At 46.4% G+C, this 22,965-nt stretch overlaps 1 protein-coding gene across 2 annotated transcripts in view; it reads right to left on the minus strand.

Annotated features, from left to right (window-relative positions):
* The window catches only part of fbxl7 (F-box and leucine-rich repeat protein 7), a 772,156-nt gene that overhangs the window by 468,229 nt on the left and 280,962 nt on the right, over positions 1-22,965 (minus strand). The window contains exon 1 of one of the 2 annotated variants that reach the window (XM_070879887.1): positions 19,385-19,604. The exons of the other annotated variant lie outside the window; for it this stretch is intronic. The gene's annotated coding sequence lies outside the window, so the exon portion shown is untranslated. Of the gene's footprint in view, positions 1-19,384; positions 19,605-22,965 lie in introns of those variants that run through there. 2 annotated transcript variants of the gene reach the window in all.

Below are 22,965 nucleotides of genomic sequence, written 5' to 3' on the forward strand. Positions count from 1 at the left end.
GCATCTCTCATCTGCACTGCACGCTACAAGAGTTTAGCTCAGTAGAGGGGTCTACACTGGGTGATGCACCGGAGCATAACGGCTGCAGCAAGGGCAAAGGGTAGCTCGGTAGTCAGATCCCCAGAGGCAGAGATCGCGGGTGAGTTCAGCTGCACACGACTCAGATGAAGACCTCGATGGGGCTGCGTTCACAACAAAGGTGATTGCTATGCACTCCGACATGGACGGTGCAATGGCAAGGGTGCCAGAGAGCCATTTGGCAATGGTAAGGAGAGTGGAGGAGTTTGCCTCCAACATTGCACAGAGCTCTGCGCACATCATGGAGCCCATCATTTCCAGTCTGCAGACGATGGTTGACTCCCAGAGAGACCGTGGGACGTGTGTCATGGGCGATGTGGCAGGTTCTATTGCGGCACTGGCGGAAGCAACACTTCAGCTTAGTGCTGTAACGCAGTCAATCGTTGCTGGCATCGAAGCTCAGACTGCTCTGATGCAGTCTCAGCTGGTTGCCACCGTGCTCTGACTGCTGCCATCACCGCTGGGTCCACCACAGTTGACCGGGGATCTCACAGTGTCTCAGCAGACCACCAATCTGTGCTCCAGCAGATTGGGAGGGATGCTGAGGTGTTGCCCTGGGGGACTGACGGTGCATTAGTGGAGCAGGAACCTGCTATCCTCTCTCAGGATGACAACATTCCTGAGCTCATCATTGCCAGTCCACCATTGCACTTATCACTGCCCGTCATCCAACCAGCCTGAGGTGGTGCTGTCTGCAGCCAGGCCTTCGAGGCCCACAGCTGGTCAAGGGTGTCATGCAAGGCCATCTGTTGTCTCTGACCTTGACACTCAACAGCCTTCTACCAGCTGTATTGCAGACACAGGGCACACACTATGAAGGAGCAGTAGAATAGGTAAAGCCAGTGTTAAGAGGGGATATAAGGTTTTTCACATTTGATTTGTAAATGTAATTGTTGTTTATAATTGTGGTGAATGTTATGAGATAAATTTTAATTAGAATGTTGTATATTTGGTGCTGTCTCTCATTTCAGTTTTGGGGCTGTGGTATGGATGGGGAAATAAGGTGCTGATGGGGACGTGCAGAGCAACTGGGATGTGGGCTGGAATTCATTGGAACGGAAGTCTGATGAGGTGGTCACGGACTGCTCTTGCAGAACGCAGATTGAGTGGCAGCCACCTCCGTCGCTGCTGTTGCTGCTCCTCCTCCTCGTCCTCCTCCTGCACATTCTACTCCTCCTCGTCCCCCTCCTGCTCTGTCTGGTCCTCGTCCTCCACCTCCTCTTCCTAGGTGGTGGAGCTATGCCTGGTGAAAATGGCTGCGCCCTCATAATGGCCAAGTTGTGCAACATGCAGCAGACGACAACGAAAAAGGACACCCGCTCAGTTTGGTCTGCTCAATGATATTCCAGGTGGCAGCATGGCTCGCATTATGTGAGTGCTGGGAAGGAGTGTTGGGGTTGCAGAAGGGAGTCATGAGCCAGGTGGAGAGCGGAAAGTCTTTGTCTGCTGGCTGGAAGAGAGCCGGCACACCGGTCTGGCGCAGGATGACTGCATCATGGCTGCTACCAGGATAGCGGGCATTGACGGTGAGGATTCGGCATGTGTGATCGCACATCAACTGCACAGTGAGTGGTAACCTTTGCGGTTATGGAATACCTGAGAATTGTTATGCGTACCCGCAAAGCGACGTGGGTGCAGTCAATGGCGTCCTGCACCATGACGATGTCCATTATCCTGGCAAAGCCACATGCACATTCAAGCTGCTTCTCTCTGATCATGGAGAAGGAAATGTATTCCCTTCTCCTTCTGTATAGAGCACCTGTGACCTCGTAGATGCAGCAATGGACGGCACACTGGGAGATGTTGGAGTGTCTCCTGTTGCACACTGAAAGGATTAGCTGGCATAGAAATCGAGCACGACGGTGACCTTAAATGCCACTGAGAGAGCCGGCCTCACCCTGAGTCTGAGGCCCGAGGTCTATTGCAGGAAGTGGCAGAGCTCTGTGACCAGGTCCTTGCTGAAGCGCAGCCTTTGAACACACTGTTCCTCAGTGAAATTGATGTAGGAGAACCGCTGCCAGAATACGAGAGGGTAAGGTCTCCTGTTCACAGCCCTGTTGGCCATCCTCTCCCTCCGGCCACATTTTGCTGTCTTTCTCTCTGTCTAAAGTGCCTCCGATGGAGACGTCGGAGCGTGAGGTCCAGTGCCAACGCAGCCCCCATGAAACACTATAAATGTTGGACTTTCAAATCTGCCCTCAATGAAAGTCACAAATCTTTAACAGACAGAACACTTCTTCAACTGGAAATCGGTGAAATCTTCAAAACTCCTGTCTGCCTATGTGGAACTACGCAGCAACCATTATTGGCCCACTAAAACTTTACTCGATGCTAGCGCCTTTAAATAGCGCTGCTCCAGCTGATTTCGGACTGAAACACGACAGCAGAAGCTGTCGATGTCAACGCCAAGCTGTAAAACAGGGGGGTGAGGTCCAATTTTTCTTCTAGGGCACTAACAGGACGATGATGACGTCAGCATCACTGGGCGCAGTCGAGCAGGGCGCAATTTAGCGGGAGGTGCTGTTCTCGCCATGCCCGGATGAAAACTCATTTGCCCCCGGGGGCGCTAACGGGAGGTGCAAAATAGCCCGATTTCTCCCCCCATATCTCAACACTCTTACCTGACAAAAATGTATCCATCTCAGTTTTGAAACTTTGAATTGACCTAGCCTCAACAGCTTTTTATTGGAGAGAGTTACAGATTTCCACTAGCCATTTCGTGAAGAAATGCTTAATGCCATCACTCCTGAATGGCCTTGCTCGAATTTTAAGGTTTTGCTCCCTTGTTCTGGATTCCCTGACCAGATGAAATATTTTCTCTCTATCTACCCTATCAATTCCTTTAATCATTTTAAATACCTCTTAATCGTCCATACTCAAGGGAATGCAAGCCTATTCTATGCAACTTGTCGTCATAATTTAACCCTTTTAGCTCTGGTATCTGCACGGCGCCCCTCCAAGGCCAATATTTCCCACTGAGGTGCAGTGCCCAGAACTGAAATCAGTACTCTTCATGGCCCCTATTATTTAAATTATTTTGTTTAAATGGACACTTCCCTAAGGACTGGGGACTCAGTTACGAGAGCTAAAGTTCCACAGTTCTGGCAGCACAAAGGCACCTCAGAATTTGTCGGATTTCCTGTTTTAGACTGTTCCTGTCAAGCCTAAATAACAAAAAAAACGTTGTGTATTTTAATTTTTCTGTAGTTAAAAAAATTAAGTTGTTCCAGAACATTGGTCCTGATCACAACAATGGAAGGCTCTGAACAGACATAATTGTTTGGTTTCAGCTCAATATATCTTATCTAAATCAACTGAATGATGAGAAATGTAATCAGCGGACAGTTGAATAATCTGTCATTGAGCCAAATGGTCTGGACATAATAGTGTTGTGCACGTATCTGATTCTAGCATTCACATCCTGTTCCACTTAAGACTGCTGACATTGTTTGAAAAGCAAAAATATGGAAAATTAACCAACCAGTTGACCTGTTTTATGTAAAGCCTGGAACCATGACTTGAAAACATTCTGATATAAGATGCTAAATACACATCGAACATGGAACCAGGGCTTTTTTTCTTTAGGAAGGTACACGATGTCTGTGCATTCAAGTCCGCTTTTCAGAAATTTTCAGACTATTTCATTACAAAGCAGTAATAATTTGTTAAAACCCTACAATTGTTCTAGCAATGTCCCTAGGAGGCTTTAGCCTATTGCTGGGCCCAACAAATAATATTGCTCTTGTCAGTTTTTTATATTATTACAGCTGCAAGCCGTATGTCTGAACTCTGCATGTGACTTTTCAGAATGTAGTTGCTCATATCATTCATTTGTTACTACTATTTGCTTTTTGAAGAAGCAATGTCTCCTTCGACGATGTTGCAAGGGTTTAATATCAAATCTCTGGCCAGAAATTTCTGGGTTCTGTGCGGGCATGATTGCAGGCGGGTTGCGAGGGAAATTTGAAAAACCTTGCAGCGGGTCAGGATAAAAGGTAGAAAGGAGATAAGTAAAAGTGGAGCGCACAGAAATCAAAGGCAAAAATCAAAAAGGGCCACATTACAACATAATTTTAAAAGGACAAATAGTGTTAAAAAAACAAGCCTGAAGGCAAGGAGCATTCGTAATAGGTGGATGAATTAACCGTGCAGATAGCTGTTAACAGATATGATGTAATTGGGATTACAGAGACATGGTTCCAGGACGACCAAGGCTGGGAACTCAACATTCAGGGGTATTCAATATTCAGGAAGGATAGACAGAAAGGAAAAGGAGGTGGGGTAGCATTGCTGGTTAAAGAGATTAACTCAATAGTAAGGAAGGACATTAGCTTGGATGATGTAGAATCTGTATGGGTAGAGCTGTGGAACACCAAAGGGCAGAAAACGCTAGTGGGACTTGTGTACAGACCACCAAACAGTAGTAGTGAGGTTGGGGGGGCATCAAACAGGAAATTAGGGATGCATGCAATAAAGGTACAGCAGTTATCATGGGTGACTTTAATCTACATATAGATTGGACTAACCAAACTGGTAGCAATACGGTGGAGAAAGATTTCCTGGAGTGTATAAGGGATGGCTTTCTAGACCAATATGTTGAGGAACCAACTAGAGAGCTAGCCATCCTAGACTGGGTCTTGTGTAATGAGAGAGAATTAATTAGCAATCTTGTTGTGCGAGGCCGCTTGGGGAAGAGTGACTATAATATGGTAGAATTCTTCATTAAGATGGAGTGACACAGTTAATTCAGAGGCTAGGGTCTTGAACTTAAAGAAAGATAACTTCGATGGTATGAGATATGAATTGGCTAGGATAGACTGGCGAATGATACTTAAAGGGTTGACGGTGGATAGGCAATGGCAGACATTTAAAGATCACATGGATGAACTTCAACAATTGTACATCCCTGTCTGGCGTAAAAATAAAATGGGGAAGGTGGCTCAACCGTGGCTAACAAGGGAAATTAGAGATAGTGTTAAATCCAAGGAAGAGGCATATAAATTGGCAGAAAAAGCAGCAAACCTGAGAACTGGGAGAAATTTAGAATTCAGCAGAGGAGGACAAAGGGTTTAATTAGGAGGGGAAAATAAGCTTGCAGGGAATATAAAAACTGACTGCAAAAGTTTCCATAGATATGTGAAAAGAAAAAGATTAGTGAAGACAAATGTCCCTTGCAGTCAGAATCAGGTGAATTTATAATGGGGAACAAAGAAATGGCAGATGAATTGAACAAATACTTTGGTTCTGTCTTCACTAAGGAAGACACAAATAACCTCCCGGAAATACTAGGGGTCCGAGGGTCTAGCGAGAAGGAGGAATTGAAGGAAATCCTTATTAGTCAGGAAATTGTGTTAGGGAAATTGATGTGATTGAAGGCCGATAAATCCCCAGGGCCTGATAGTCTGCATCCCAGAGTACTTAAGGAAGTGGCCCTAGAAATAGTGGATGCATTGGTGGTCATTTTCCAACATTCTATAGATTCTGGATCAGTTCCTATGGATTAGAAGGTAGCTAATGTAACCTCACTTTTTAAAGAAGGAGGGAGAAAGAAAACAGGGAATTACAGACTGGTTAGCCTGACATCAGTAGTGGGGAAAATGTTGAAATCAATTATTAAAGATGTAATAGCAGCGCATTTGGAAAGCAGTGACAGGATCGGTTCAAGTCAGCATTGATTTATGAAAGGGAAATCATGCTTGATTAAAAATTACATAAAATTCTAGAAGATTTGAGTGGACAAGGGAGAACCAGTGGATGTGGTCTATTTGGACTTTCAAAAGGCTTTTGACAAGGTCCCACACAAGAGATTGGTGTGCAAAATTAAAGCACATGGTATTGGGGGTAATGTATTGACGTGGATAGAGAACTGGTTGGCAGACAGGAAGCACAGAGTAGGAATAAACGGGTCCTTTTCATAATGGCAGGCAGTGACTAGTGGGATACCGCAAGGTTCAGTGCTGGGATCCCAGCTATTTACAATGTACATTAATGATTTAGACAAAGGAATTCGAAACATAGAAACATAGTAATAGGTGCAGGAGTAGGCCATTCGGCCCTTCTAGCCTGCACCGCCATTCAATGAGTTCATGGCTGAACATGCAACTTCAGTACCCCATTCCTGCTTTCTCACCATACCCCTTGATCCCCCTAGTAGTAAGGACTTCATCTAACTCCTTTTTGAATATATTAAGTGAATTGGCGTCAACAACTTTCTGTGGTAGAGAATTCCACAGGTTCACCACTCTCTGGCTGAAGAAATTCCTCCTCATCTCGGTCCTAAATGGCTTACCACTTATCCTTAGACTGTGTCCCCTGGTTCTGGACTTCCCCAACATTGGGAACATTCTTCCTGCATCTAACCTGTCTAACCCCGTCAGAATTTTAAACGTTTCTATGAGGTCCCCTCTCATTCTTCTGAACTCCAGTGAATACAAGCCCAGTTGATCCAGTCTTTCTTGATAGGTCAGTCCCGCCATTCCGGGAATCAGTCTGGTGAACCTTCGCTGCACTCCCTCAATAGCAAGAATGTCCTTCCTCAGGTTAGGAGACCAAAACTGTACACAATACTCCAGGTGTGGCCTCACCAAGGCCCTGTACAACTGTAGCAACACCTCCCTGCCCCTGTACTCAAATCCCCTCGCTATGAAGGCCAACATGCCATTTGCTTTCTTAACCGCCTGCTGTACCTGCATGCCAACCTTCAATGACTGATGTATCATGACACCCAGGTCTCTTTGCACCTCCCCTTTTCCTAATCTGTCACCATTCAGATAATAGTCTGTCTCTCTGTTTTTACCACCAAAGAGGATAACCTCACATTTATCTACATTATACTTCATCTGCCATGCATTTGCCCACTCACCTAACCTATCCAAGTCGCTCTGCAGCCTCATAGCATCCTCCTCGCAGCTCACACTGCCACCCAACTTAGTGTCATCCGCAAATTTGGAGATACTACATTTAATCCCCTCGTCTAAATCATTAATGTACAGTGTAAACAGCTGGGGCCCCAACACAGAATCTTGCGGTACCCCACTAGTCACTGCCTGCCATTCTGAAAAGTACCCATTTACTCCTATTCTTTGCTTCCTGTCTGACAACCAGTTCTCAATCCATGTCAGCACACTACCCCCAATCCCATGTGCTTTAACTTTGCACATTAATCTCTTGTGTGGGACCTTGTCGAAAGCCTTCTGAAAGTCCAAATACACCACATCAACTGGTTCTCCCTTGTCCACTCTACTGGAAACATCCTCAAAAAATTCCAGAAGATTTGTCAAGCATGATTTCCCTTTCACAAATCCATGCTGACTTGGACCTATCATATCACCTCTTTCCAAATGCACTACTATGACATCCTTAATAATTGATTCCATCATTTTACCCACTATCGATGTCAGGCTGACCAGTCTATAATTACCTGTTATCTCTCTCCCTCCTTTTTTAAAAAGTGGGGTTACATTGGCTACCCTCCACTCCATAGGAACTGATCCAGAGTCAATGGAATGTTGGAAAATGACTGTCAATGCATCCACTATTTCCAAGGCCACCTCCTTAAGTACTCTGGGATGCAGTCCATCAGGCTCTGGGGATTTATCGGCCTTCAATCCCATCAATTTCCCCAACACAATTTCCCGACTAATAATAATTGAATGTAACATCTCCAAGTTTGCAGATGACACTAAGCTGGGTGGCAGTGTGAGTTGTGAGGAGGATGCTTCCTCTCATACTTTATTTTATCCATCCTAATTAAACCCTTTGTCCTCTTCTGCTGTATTACAAAATTCTCCCAGTCCTGAGGTTTGCTGCTTTTTCTGGCCAATTTATATGCCTCTTCCTTGGATTTAACACTATTCTTAATTTCCCTTATTAGCCACGGTTGAGCCACCTTCCCCATTTTATTTTTACTCCAGACAGGGATGTACAAATGTTGAAGTTCATCCATGTGATCTTTAAATGTTTGCCATTTCCTATCCACTGTCAACCTTTTAAGTATAATTTGCCAGTCTATCCTAGCCAATTCACGTCTCATACCATCGAAGTTACCTTTCCTTAAGTTCAGGACCCTAGTTTCTGAATTAACTGTGTCACTCTCCATCTTAATAAAGAATTCTACCATATTATGGTCACTCTTCCCCAAGCGGCCTCGCACAACAAGATTGCTAATTAGTCCTTTCTCATTACACAACACCCAGTCTAGGACGGCCAGTCATCTCGTTGGTTCCTTGACATATTGGTCTAGAAAACCATCCCTAACACACTCCAGGAAATCCTCCTCCACCGCATTGCTACCAGTTTGGTTAGTCTAATCTATATGTAGATTAACGTCGCCCATGATAACTGCTGTACCTTTATTGCACGCATCCCTAATTTCTTGTTTGATGCTATCCCCAACCTTGCTACTACTGTTTGTTGGTCTGTATACAACTCCCACCAGCGTTTTCTGCCCCTTTGGTATTCCGTAGCTCCACCCATACCGATTCCACATCATCCAAACTAATGTCCTTCCTTACTATTGCATTAATTTCCTCTTTAACCAGCAACGCCATCCCACCTTCTTTTCCATTCTGTCTATCCTTCCTAAATGTTGAATACCCCTGAATGTTGAGTTCCCAGCCTTGGTCACCGTGATGCTAATTACATCATATCCGTTAACTGCTATATGCGCAGTTAATTCGTCCACCTCATTCCTAATACTCCTCGCATTGAGGCAGAGGGTTCAGGCTTGTCTTTTTAACACACTTTGCCCCTTTAGAATTTTGCTGTAATTTGGCCCTTTTTGCTTTTTGCCTCTGCCCTCCACTTTTACTTTTCTTCTTTCTATCTTTTGCTTCTGTCCCCATCCTACTTCCCTCTGTCTCGCTGCATAGGTTCCCATCCCCCTGCCATATTAGTTTAATCCCTCCCTAACAGCACTAGCAAACACTCCCCCTAGGACATCGGTTCCGGTGCTGCCCAGGTGCAGACCGTCCAGATTGTACTGGTCCCATCTACCCCAGAATCGGTTTCAATGTCCCAGGAATTTGAATCCCTCCCTTCTGCACCACTTCTGAAGCCACGTATTCATCTGAGCTATCCTGCAATTCCTACTCTGACTAGCACGTGGCCCTGGTAGCAATCCTGAGATTACTACTTTTGAGGTCCTACTTTTTAAATTTAGCTCCTAGTTCCCTAAATTCGTCTTGTAGGAGCTCATCCCGTTTTTTACCTATATCGTTCATACCTATATGCACTACGACAACTGGCTGTTCACCCTCCCTCTTCAAAATGTCCTGCACCCGCTCCGAGATATCCTTGATCCTTGCACCAGGGAGGCAACAAACCATCCTGGAGTCTTGGTTGCGGCTGCAAAAAAGCCTATCTATTCCCCTTGCAATAGAATCCCCTATCACTATAGCTCTACCACTCTTTTTCTTGCCCTCCCGTGCAGCAGAGCCACCCACAGTGCCATGAACTTGACTGCTGCTGCTCTCCCCTAATGAGTCATCCCCCTCAACAGTACCCAAAGCGATGTATCTGTATTGCAGGGGGATGACCGCAGGGGACCCCTGCACTACCTTCCTTCCACTGCTCTTCCTGTTGGTCACCCATCCCCTATCTGGCTGTGTGCCTTTTACCTGCGGTGTGGCCACCTGATTCTGACTGCAAGGGACCTACATTTACTAATCGTTTTCTCTTCACATATCTATAGAAGCTTTTGCAGTCAGTTTTTATATTCCCTGCAAGCTTACTCTCATGTTCTATTTTTCCCCTCCTTTGTCCTCCTCTGCTGAATTCTAAATTTCTCCCAGTCCTTAGGTTTGCTGTTTTTTCTGGCCAATTTATATGCCTCTTTCTTGGATTTAACAATATCCCTAATTTCCCTTGTTAGCCATGGTTGAGCCACCTTCCCCGTTTTATTTTTACTCCAGACAGGGAGGTACAATTGTTGAAGTTCATCCATGTGATCTTTAAATGTTTGCCATTGCCTATCCACTGTCAACCCTTTCAGTATCACTTGCCAGTCTATTCTAGCCAATTCACATCTCATACCATCGAAGTTACCTTTCCTTAAGTTCAGGACCATAGTCTCTGAATTAACTGTGTCACTCTCCATCTTAATGAAGAATTCTACGATATTATGGTCACTCTTCCCCAAGGGGCCTCGCACAACAAGATTGCCTTTCTCATTACACAAGACTCAGTATCGGATGGCTGCTCTCCAGTTGGTTCCTCGACATATTGGTCTAGAAAACCATCCCTAACTCCAGGAAATCCTCCTCCACCGTATTGCTACCAGTTTGGTTAGCCCAATCTATACGTAGATTAAAGTCACCCATGATAATTGCTGTACCTTTATTGCAAGCATCCCTAATTTCCTGTTTGACCCCATCCCCAACCTCACTACCATTGTTTGGTGGTCTGTACAGAACTCCCACTAGCATTACATCAGAATTGCGCTATTTATACTCTCTCACTTTGTTCTTCCGAATCAGACCAAGATGAGTCCCAACACCAACAGCACCAGGCACACCAGCAACAACACCAGCAACCCTCTCCTCACCAAACTGTTGCTGGACATTCAGAGGGCATCAGCACATGGCTGCACTGCACCGGAGGGGAGGGGATACGCCCAACACAGGGTATACACGCAGAGGTTGAGCTTCCTCAACATGACTAAGCACTAATGCCAAAGGAGGCTCAGGCTATCGCGCCAGGTCATAGCAGACATTTGCACATTGCTCGAGCAAGACTTGCAGGCCAGAGGAGCGGGTGAACATGCCTTACGAGTGGCTGTCAAAGTCATCAGCGCCTTCAACTTCTTCACCCAAGGTCCTTCCAGGGATCTGCAGCAGACATTTGTGGCATCTCGCAGTCCGCCGCCCACAGATGCATCACACAGGTGACCAATGCCCTCTTTGACAAGTCAGCCAATTACATCAACTTTGTCACTGATGAAGTGAGTGTTACTGAGCGGGCGCAGGCCTTTGCCACTACGGCTGGCTTCAGTGCATCATTGACTGCACACATGTGGCTGTCATGGCATCCCAACATCACCCAGGAGTCAACCGCAAGGGCTTCCACTCCCTCAATGTGCAGCTCGTCTGCAACCATAAAAAGAAAATCTTGCAAGTGTGCGCCAAATTCCCTAGCACCTACTGTGACTCTTTCATCCTGCACCAGTCCACCCTCCCTCAGCTCTTCGCTCCTCCAAACAGTCTGTCCAGCTGGCTGCTTGGAGACATAGACAAGGGCTATGCACTGAAGACATGGTTCATAACACCCTTGAGGTGGCCAAGTACTGAGGCCGAGGAGATATATAATGAAAGCCACATTTGCACCAGATGTGTCATAGAGCAGACAATATGCATGCTGTAAATGCTCTTCAGATGCCTTGACCTGGAGGAGCCCTTCAGTACGCACCTGGCAAGGTCTCCAGAATTGACATGGTCTGCTGCCCCCTGCGCAATATAGCATAGCAGCGAGGATTAGCACTGCACAAGTAGCAAGGCTCTGAGCGCACAGCCTCTTCGAACGAGGAGGAGCAGCAGCAGCAGGAGGAATCTGCTATCCAGATCCTACCAGCACTTGAGCACATTGCTGCCCGGGTAGCCAGGGATGGCCTCAACATGGCCAGATTTACTTATCAGGCATTAGACCCACATGGCTGCTGGACTCTGGATCAGTTCCTATGGAGTGGAAGGTAGCCAGTGTTACCCCACTTTTTAAAAAAGGAGGGAGAGAGAAAACAGGGAATTATAGACCGGTCAGCCTGACCTCAGTAGTGGGTAAAATGATGGAATCAATTATTAAGGATGTCATAGCAGTGCATTTGGAAAGAGGTGACATGATAGGTCCAAGTCAGCATGGATTTGTGAAAGGGAAATCATGCTTGACAAATCTTCTGGAATTTTTTGAGGATGTTTCCAGTAGAGTGGACAAGAGAGAACCAGTTGATGTGGTGTATTTGGACTTTCAGAAGGCTTTTGACAAGGTCCCACACAAGAGATTAATGTGCAAAGTTAAAGCACATGGGATTGGGGGTAGTGTGCTGACATGGATTGAGAACTGGTTGGCAGACAGGAAGCAAAGAGTAGGAGTAAATGGGTACTTTTCAGAATGGCAGGCAGTGACTAGTGGGGTACCGCAAGGTTCTGTGCTGGGGCCCCAGCTGTTTACATTGTACATTAATGATTTAGACGAGGGGATTAAATGTAGTATCTCCAAATTTGCGGATGACACTAAGTTGGGTGGCAGTGAGAGCTGCGAGGAGGATGCTATGAGGCTGCAGAATGATTTGGATAGGTTAGGTGAGTGGGCAAATGCATGGCAGATGAAGTATAATGTGGATAAATGTGAGGTTATCCACTTTGGTGGTAAAAACAGAGAGACAGACTATTATCAGAATGGTAACAGATTAGGAAAAGGGGAAGTGCAACGAGACTTAGGTGTCATGGTACATCAGTCATTGAAGGTTGGCATGCAGGTACAGCAGGCGGTTAAGAAAGCAAATGGCATGTTGGCCTTCATAGCGAGGGGATTTGAGTACAGGGGCAGGGAGATGTTACTACAGTTGTACAGGGCCTTGGTGAGGCCACACCTGGAGTATTGTGTACAGTTTTGGTCTCCTAACTTGAGGAAGGACATTCTTGCTATTAAGGGAGTGCAGCGAAGGTTCACCAGACTGATTCCCGGGATGGCGGGACTGACATATCAAGAAAGACTGGATCAACTGGGCTTGTATTCACTGGAGTTCAGAAGAATGAGAGGGGATCTCATAGAAACATTTCAAATTCTGATGGGTTTAGACAGGTTAGATGCAGGAAGAATGTTCCCAATGTTGGGGAAGTCCAGAACCAGGGGTCACAGTCTAAGGATAAGGGGTAAGTCATTTAGGACCGAGATGAGGAGAAACTTCTTCACCCAGAGAGTGGTGAACCTGTGGAATTCTCTACCACAGAAAGTAGTTGAGGCCAATGCACTAAATATATTCAAAAAGGAGTTAGATGTAGTCCTTACTACTAGGGGATCAAGTGGTATGGCGAGAAAGCAGGAATGGGGTACATTTCAGTTCAGCCATGAACTCATTGAATGGCGGTGCAGGCTGGAAGGGCTGAATGGCCTACTCCTGCATCTATTTTCTATGTTTCTATGTTTCCTGCAGTGCCAGGTTCACACACCCCCACAGCAACATCATAAAGCTTCCCTACAATGACCAAGCCATTCCTTTCACACTGACCACCATTGCTGCAGGTAACATTATGTATGACCATTCACTTCAACTCACTAAGCCACTTCCAAAGTTGTATACAAATTTATCAATGACCAGAAAGTGATGAAAATAAATAGTTTCTTGCGTGATATCACAGTAACAGAAAATTTACGGAAACATACAGGAAGATGGTTGTGGTTGTTGGAGGTCAATCATCACCCTCCAGGATATTGCTGCAGGACTTCCTCAGGGCAGTGTCCTAGGCCCAACCATCTTTAGTTGCTTCATCAATGACCTTCCCTCCATCATAAGGTCAGGAACAGGGAAGTTTGCTGATGCCTGCACAGTGTTCAGTGCCAATCGCAACTCCTCAGAAAATGAAGCAGTCCATGCCCACAAGCAGCAAGACCTGATCGATATTCAGAATTGGGCTGATAAGTGGCAAGTAACAATTGCATCACAAAAGTGCTAGGCAACAACTATCTCCAATAAGCGAAAGCCTAACCACCGCCCCTTGACATTCAATGGCATTACCATCATCGAATCCCCCACCATCAAATCCTGGGGGTCACCATTGACCAGAAACTTAACTGCACCAGGCAAGTCAGAGGCTGGGTATCCTGGGGCGAGTGTTTCACCTCCTGACTCTCCAAAGCCTTTCCACCATCTACAAGGCACAAGTCAGAAGTGTGATGGAATACTCTCCACTTGCTTGGATGAATACAGCACCAACAACACTCAAAAGAAGCTCGACACCATCCAAGAAAAAGCAGCCCGTTTCATTGGCACCCCATCCACCACTTTAGACATTCACTCCTTCCACCACCATGGCTGCAGTGTATACCATCTACAAGATGCACTTTAGCAACTCGCAAAGGCGTCTTCGGCGGCACCTCCCAAATCCGCAACCTCTGCCACCTGGAAGGACTGGGGCAGCAGGTGCATGGGAATACCATCACCTGCTAGTTCTCCTCTAAGTTACACACCATGACCTCAAAGTATATCGCCGTTCCTTCAACGTCGCTGGATCAAAATCCTGGAACCTCCTCCCTAACAGCACTGTGGGAATACCTTCACCACTCAGACTGAAGCGGTTCAAGGCGACGGCATACCAACACCTTCTATGGGGCAATTAGGGATGGGCAATGGCCTTGCCAGCAATGCCCACGTCCCATTAACGAATACATTTTTTTAAATTAAAACACCCAAGTGGCTACCCTTGTGCATCTATTTGTGTGTCATCTATCTCTTGTGCCTGTTTCTATGGTGTGCTATCCCTGTGCTTTCAGCAGAGGTACAGGCAGCCTTCTCACTTCATTGCTGCAACTAATTAGACACTTTTGGTGGACATCCTCTGGGTATTGGAGTCTGTGATGGCCCTGCTAATGTCTGCTCCCCCTGCAACTGTGCAGGGGCAGACTCGACCATCGGGATCTGACAAGCCATCCAGGGCTCTAACTGAGGGGGGTCAACGGCGGAGAAGTGTGGGTTCTTTGAGAGGAGCCCCCACTTCCATGTCCCCTCTCACAATCATCTCTCTCATGGGCCACCCACACTTCCCTGCTAGCAAGAAGCTGGAGAGCACTTTGCTGCATAGCAGTGGGGCCATCTATGTTGACATCCCTCCTGGAGAAGAGGTCTGTGAGCATCTGCCATCTATTCTCCATAACTCGGGCTACCAAGGAAAGGGAATACACATTAAATGGTAGGATATTGAGAAGTGTAGAGGAACAAAGGGACCTTGGAGTGCATGTCCACAGATCCCTGAAAGTAGGCCAGGTAGATAAGGTGGTTATGGCAGCATATGGAATGCAAGAGCAGTGGGGGGTTATGCTTCAACTGTACAAAACACTGGTTAGGCCACAGCTGGAGTACTGCGTGCAGTTCTGGTCACCACATTACAGGAAGGACATGATTGCAATGGAGAGAATACAGATGAGATTTACGAGGATGTTGCCAGGTGTGGAGAATCTAAGTATGAGGACAGATTGGATAGGCTGGATTTGTGTTCATTGGAACAGAGGAGGCTGAGAGGAGACCTCATTGAGGTGCATAAAATTATGAGAGGCCTAGATATAGTGGATAGAAAGGGCTTATTTCCCTTAGCAGACAGGTCAACAACCAGGGGGCATGAATTTAAAGTAATTAGGTTTAGAGCGGATTTGAGGGGAAATGTCTTCACGCAGAGGGTTGTGGGGGTCTGGAACTCACTGCCTGAAAGGGTGGTAAGAGGCAGAAACCCTCACCACATTTAAAAAGTACTTGGATGTGCACCTGAAGTGCCGTAAACTGCAGGGTTACAGACCTAGAGGTGGAAAGTGGGATTAGAATGGATAGCCTCTTGTTGGCCGGCTTGGACACGATGGGCCGTGCTGAAAACGTCTATGATTCTACGATTCTATGATTCTTCTCCATAGATCGCATGTGCTCCTGTTAGTGGCTGCAAGCAGGTGGCCATCCTTTCTGTGGAAGAGCCTACTGTCGCTATCGCCTGTGACACAGTAGTGCTCAGGTTGGAGATGGACTCATCCATTCTCTTCACATTTGCAGACATTGCAGACATTGGCCTCCTGCACTTCTTCTTGCACCTCTAGGATCGCTCTCTTTATGGGTGCATGCAGCTGAGCAGAGCTGGGAGTGTCCCGTGCCCTCCAGCAAGGAGTCACAACTGCTGTCCCTGTCTCCACCATCTCCTCTTGCTCACTTCTGACTTGTGACTTGTGACACACCAGGTGACAACACTACTCTATCTCGCGTGGGACCCACTGAACTGTGCGTATCTGCGCTGGTGCTGGGTGAGCTTATCGCTGGTGACGCTGCATCCTCAGAGGCTGGAGGTTCCTCTGAGGAGTCGTCTTCCTCTTTGACAGTGGTGTGGGCTCTTGATGGACCTGTGGGAGAGTAAAGAGATGAGTTCAATCTGTCATATCAAGAATGGGGACAGATAACATTATACTGATGATAAACATTCACTGGCTGCTGACATCAGTCTCCATATGAGTGACTGCTGCATGCCATATAGCTAAATAAGATGTAATTCTGTCACCGGGTTGCTGAGATGTCCCCCTCTCTCCATCCCCCGCCTCCAGCTGCTCTGCAACTTCAGACACTTCGAAGGCAATCCCCTCTGCTGCCGATAATGAAGGGCCACCTCCAGTTCGCTCTCTCTCCCTCTTATTGTGGGCTCTCTTTTCCTGCAAGGAGGGAAAGAAGTGAAGGTCGAGTGGGAGTGACATAATGAGTGCCAGGGTGACTATGGTGGAATAAGGTGGCAATGCCAAATGGCCTCCTTTTGTTTTGTTAGTTGGTATGATTGCATTAGGATGAGGGCGAGTGTGAGGGGTGGTTAGTCAGATGGATGTGATAATGTAGATCGAGAAAGAGGGATGGGTGGATGTGCAAGGTATGTTGGTGTGAGTAATGATGTGCAGGAGTAGGGTTGGGAAGGCAGAGTGTTGGGAATGTGATGAGAGACACAGCAGAATGAAGTTGAGTCTTGGTTTGCACTCACCTTTCCTAATCGAATGTGATCATTGAAACGTTTGCAGCAGTGCACCCAGGTCCTCCTCACAACATCCCTGCTGTTGACCTCTTCTGCTATTTGGAGTCAGGCTCCATTGGTCTATTGGGGAGGTCTCTTTCGTCCACTGGAAGGGAAGAATACCTCCCTGAATGCTCTCACTCACTCCACAAGCATATGAAGGGAATCATCTGAGAACCTGAGTGCTGCTCTCTGTCTCTGTGCAGTCATGTGTAAAACTCTTTGTCACACTGTAATAGTGCAGAACAGTGCCTGCAATATACTAGATGAATCTTCAACTGCAATGTGGCTATGGCTCCTTTAAATATCCCGACTGAAGACATGTCATCGATGATGTCATCAAACCCGCATCATTTAATAAGACTGGGTAACGCAAGGGGCTGACTTAACAAAAGCCATTATCGGAATGTCGATCTCAGGAGCGGGACGGAATCAGGAAAGGGGTCGCAACCCATCACGGCGACCTCTCGCACCTGACCCGCCCAGATACAGAAAATTCCGACTTCTGTGTTTCCTTTCACTGAGTATTTTCTCATTTCATACAGTTCTTTTGTGTTGCATGCGATTAATTCTATAGGACTATTTCCTATAGAATGGCTTCTTGTTGCAATAGCTGCGTGGCCCTTGGATACTCGTGACCAAATGAGCCAATGCTACAATCAGAGTCCAAATTTCCCTTTACCCTTCAACTACCACGGAGACGTTTACTATGTCAATGCTCTGTTGGGCCATGTAACAACAGCCCTTCTTTGTTTTGATGCTGAAACAGAACTGTAGGACACAACCCTGAGAATCTTTAGGCTCTTGTCATTTCATTACCTCACAAGGCGAAAACAAACAAAGTCCAAATATATTTCATATCCAACCATCATATGTCACCCTTGCAGTGAGTGGTATATGAGGTTGTGCCATCTAAGAGAGATGGTTAGCACTCTTTCTCTCCCTTCATTTTGTATGTATGTTCGTATCTCTTCATATTTTTATCCACTCTATCAAATAACCCTTTCTATTATCAGTCATCCACATCAATAATGAGTTCATTTTAATGCACAATGCACCAGAACTATAACTTTAAACATAGAGTTCAGTTTTACATTACAGTTCTACAGCACGGAAGTGCTGCAAACACTGACAATCACTGCACAGAAGTGCAGGTTCTCAGATGACTCCCTCCATATGCTTCTGGTGGGACGTCCTTTTCCGTTCCGATGGGCAGAAGACACCTCCCCAGGAGACGAATGCAGCCTACTAGCACATTGCACAGGTCACAAGCATGGAAGTCATCAGGAGGACCTGGGTGCAGTGGCACAGACCTTTCAATTATCTCATTAGATCATGAAATGTTAGTACAAAGCCACACTCAACCTCATCTTGCTGTGCCTCTCATCTCATCCCCATCACTCTGCCTTCCCTACCCCTGCACATCATTAGTCATACCAGCCTACCTTGCACCTCCACCCATCTCTCTCTATTTATATTATCACATCCCCATCTCACTAGTCACCACTCACACTCGCCCTCATCCTAGTGCAATTATATCAACTAACATACAAGGGTAGCGACTTGGGTGTTTTATCTAATGTTCATGTAAAGCTTCTGTTAATGTGCTGTCAAACAGTGAAACCTTTATTTTCAACACTTTCTGTTCTTGGGCAGATTTGTGTGCACCTTTGGAAGTGGCTTAGTGAGTTACAGTGAATGGTGAGACATAATAGTACCCCTGCAATCGTGGTGAGTGTGAAAGGAATGTCTTGGACATTGCAGGGATATGTTATGGTGTTGGTGTGGGGTGGTGCCAACCTGGCACATCATGTGGCAGCCAGGGTGTACAGCATCAAGTGAAGTGAATCTGGCCACATCGAGGCCAACCCTGGTCTCCCAGGCAGCAATGTGCTTGAGTGCTGATGCCCTCTGTCTTGTGTGGCATTAGGTGATTGCAGAGAAAGTTGGTGTTGTTGTTGGTGCTGCTGGTGTTGGGGCTGATCGTGATCAGATTCTGAGGACCAAGGTGAGACAGTACAAAGGGTACTCATGTTGATGGAATAGATGGCAGGTGAAGTAGAGGTGACAGAAGCATTCTGTCAATGAGGTGACACTGGACGGAGAATAGAAAGTGGAAAGCCTGCAGAACCTGTGCTGGAAATGAATGGAGATACAGCTTGTGGCTGAGGAAAGTGATGATCAGTACATTTTACTGTATATTTGAAGCTGTCAAGTAATCAGCTGCAGCAATGGCAACTGAACTCCCACCTCAGGTTGAAAGCCATGGTCCCCCAACAGCGTAATTCCCATGGCCATGAAGTGAAAGTGAAAAGCTAAGTTAAAAAAGCACATTAATGATTTGTCAACTGGATGTTAATGAGATTAATTGTGTCTCCCACCGCTGCCAGTCGGGTCTGTTCAGCACTAGCAGACCTGACATTGGAAAAAGCACGTGGCGGTGGGTTGACAGTGCAGTCCTGACCCGCTATCAAAAAAACCCACTTTTGCCCAACCCACCATCAATCCTGTCTGCTGCCCCCCCCGGAAAATTATGGACTATATTCCTAAGACACACAGACCAGAATTTTTACCTTAGAGTTGGGACAGGTGGGTGCATGCTGGCCGCGTAGCGGGTTGCCATCCCGAAGTTTTCAACAGGCGCGTTTAGCTGAATTACGTCAATTGAAAGTCATGCGGGTTTCTCAGCCCAAATGGAGCAGGTTTGATGACGTCACCGATGACTTACTTGCAGCTCAGATATTTAAAGGAGTCTTGCGCACATCACAGTTGAAGGTTGTTGGAGGAGGTCTACAGGTGCTTAGGGAGATGTGGTGATTAGTTTATATCGAAGATATTTGTGAGGGTTCAAGCAAAGATGGAGTCGCGCCCAGGTTCTCCGATACCTCCCTGCAAGTCTTGGTCCATGGAGTCAGAGCACACAGAGAGGCCCCATTCCCTCGCAGCAGCAGGAAAAGAGCAGCCAGAGAAACCAAGAGGGCATGGCTGGAGATCGCCCCAGAAGTGAGCAGCAGAGGTGTTGTCAGCCGCTCCAAGATTCAATGCTGGAAGAGATTTAATGATCTAATGAGATCAGGAAAGATGAGTACAATGCCCCATTCAACTACATCCTGATGTGCATGTCACCCCAACCCTATCACTCTGCCTTCCCAAGATAACTCCTGCACATCACAGCACATACCAACCTACCTTGCATGTGCACCCATCCCTCAATGTCTATGCACCTACTCTCATCCCCATCTGACTATCCACCACTGACACTCACCCTTATCCTAATGCAATCCTACAAAGTAATGCCACAGAAGGAGGCCATTTGGCAATATCATGCCACTTCCTCATAGATGTAGCCCATCCATCTCTTACATTCATTCCAACACTCTCACTCAAAGCGCAGAACAGGAGAGAACCAGAGGTGGCCCACTAATTTATACAAATTTGATGCTCACAGAGGAGGAGCCCCTCAAAATAAGTCGAGTGACAGAGCTGTTGATGAAGGAGAGAGGGGGCTGTCCCAGCAACCTGGTGACAGAATTAAATATCCCACATGGCATACAACAGTCATACATGGTGATTAATGTCAGCAGCCAGTGAATATCATGTGCATAATGGTAACGTTACACATTCTTATCATAAGAGATCTAATTCATGTCTTTACTCTCCCATAGGTCCATCAAGTGCGCCCTCACCTCCGCCACTGTCCAGCCACAGGAGGAAGACAACTCCTCAGAAGAAGCTCCATTCTCTGAGGGTGCACCATCACCAGACCTATGCACACCCAGCACCAGAGCAGATACGCACACGTCGGTGGGTCCATCGAGACATAGAGTAGTGTTGTTACCTGGTGTCTCACACGTCACATGTGAGCAAAAGCAGATGACAGGGACAGCAGTGAGAGTCCTCGCTGGTGGGCACAAGATGCTCCAAGCTCTGCTCAGCTGGAAGTAGATGCTGAAACTTGGGGGCCATCTTGGAAGAGCAGCAACAAATGCACAAGATTCTGGCAGCTTTTACGGCCGCGATGAGCATGATTGCGCAAAGCATGGAGTAGTCCATCTTCAACATGAGCACCGTCATATCGCTGGCGATGGCGATGATGTTCTGTTCCATGGAAAGGATCTTCACCTACATGGAGCAGCTAATGGGCCAGTCGAATGAACATATGTTTCAGGTGAACAACAGATGGCAGACTCTCATTGACCTCATTTCGAGGACGGGTACTAACATAGACTTGGGTGTTCACTGCCCCACTGATGTGCAGCAAGGTGCTCTCCGACTGCTTGCTAGCAGGGAAGTGCTGTTGGCCCATGAAAGGGATAATGGTGACAGAGGACTTGGAAGTGGGGGTTCTGCTCAAAGCGCTACCACTTTTCCTCTGTTGCCTCCCCCTCAGTCAGAGAACCACATGTGGCCTCAGATCCCAATGGTTGAGTCTGCCCCTGCACATCTAAGAACATAAGAAATAGGAGCAGGAGTAGGCCATACAGCCCCTTGAGCCTGCTCCGCCATTTAATACGATCATGATCCCAATGGTTGAGTCTGCCCCTGCACATCTAAGAACATAAGAAATAGGAGCAGGAGTAGGCCATACAGCCCCTTGAGCCTGCTCCGCCATTTAATACGATCATGGCTGATCCAATCATGGACTCAGGTCCACTTCCCTGCCCACTCCCCATAACCCCTTATCGGTTAAGAAACTGTCTATCTCTGTTTTAAATTTATTCAATGACCCTGCTTCCACAGCTCTCTGAGGCAGTAAATTCCACAGAATTACAACCCTCAGGGAAGAAATTCCTCCTCATCTCAGTATTAAATGGACGGCCCCTTATTCTAAGATTATGCCCCCTAGTCTCCCCTATCAGTGGAAACATCCTCTCTGCATCCATCTTGTCAAGCCCCATCATAATCTTTATACATTTCGATAAGATCACCTCTCATTCTTCTGAATTTCAATGAGTAGAGGTCCAACCTACTCAACCTTTCCTCATAAGTCAGCCCCCTCATCTCTGGAATCAACCTAGTGTACCTTCTCTGAACTGCTTCCAAAGCAAGTATATCCTTTCTTAAATATGGAAACTAAAACTGCACACAGTATTCGAGGTGTGGCCTCACCAATACCCTGTACAACTGTAGCAAGACTTCTCTGCTTTTATACTCCATCCCCTTTACAATAAAGGCCAAGATTCCATTGGCCTCCCTGATCACTTGCTGTACCTGCATACTAACCTTTTGTGTTTCATGCACCAGGACCCCCAGGTCCTGATGTACTGCAGCACTTTGCAATTTTTCTCCATTTAAATAATAACTTGTTCTTCGATTTTTTTGCTGCCAAAGTGCATAACCTCACACTTTCCAACATTATACTCCATCTGCCAATTTTTTGCCCACTCACTTAGCCTATCTATGTCCTTTTGCAGGTTTTTGTGTCCTTCTCAGATTGCTTTTCCTCCCATCTTTGTATCATCAGCAAACTTGGCTACGTTACACTCGGTCCCTTCATCCAAGTCGTTAACATAGATTGTAAATAGTTGAGGTCCCAGCACTGATCCCTGTGGCATCCCACTAGTTACTGATTGCCATTTATCCTAACTCTCTATTTTCTGTTAGTTAGCCAATCCTCTATCCATGCCAGTAGATTACCCCCAACCCTGTGAACTTTTATCTTGTGCAGTAACCTTTTATGTGGCACCTTGTCAAATACCTTCTGGAAGTCCAAATACACCACATCCACTGGTTCCCCTTTGTCCACCCTGTTTGTTACATCTTCAAATAATTGCAGCAAATTTGTCAAACATGACTTCCCCTTCATAAATCCATGCTGACTCTGCCCGACTGAATTATGCTTTTCCAAATGTCCTGCTACTGCTTCTTTAATAATGGACTCCAACATTTTCCCAACCACAGATGTCAGGCTAACTGGTCTATAGTTTCCTGCTTTTTGTCTGCCACCTTTTTAAAATAGGGGTGTTACATTTGCAGTTTAACAATCTGTTGGGACCTCCTCAGAATCCAAGGAATTTTGGTAAATTATAACCAATGCATCTACTATCACTGCTGCTACTTCTTTTAAGACCCTAGGATGCAAGCCATCAGGTCCAAGGGATTTATCTGCCTTTAGTCCCATTATCTTACTGAGTACCACCTCCTTCGTGATTGT

This window comes from Pristiophorus japonicus, chromosome 5, assembly GCF_044704955.1.
Source record: "Pristiophorus japonicus isolate sPriJap1 chromosome 5, sPriJap1.hap1, whole genome shotgun sequence".
Classification (NCBI taxonomy): domain Eukaryota; kingdom Metazoa; phylum Chordata; class Chondrichthyes; family Pristiophoridae; genus Pristiophorus; species Pristiophorus japonicus.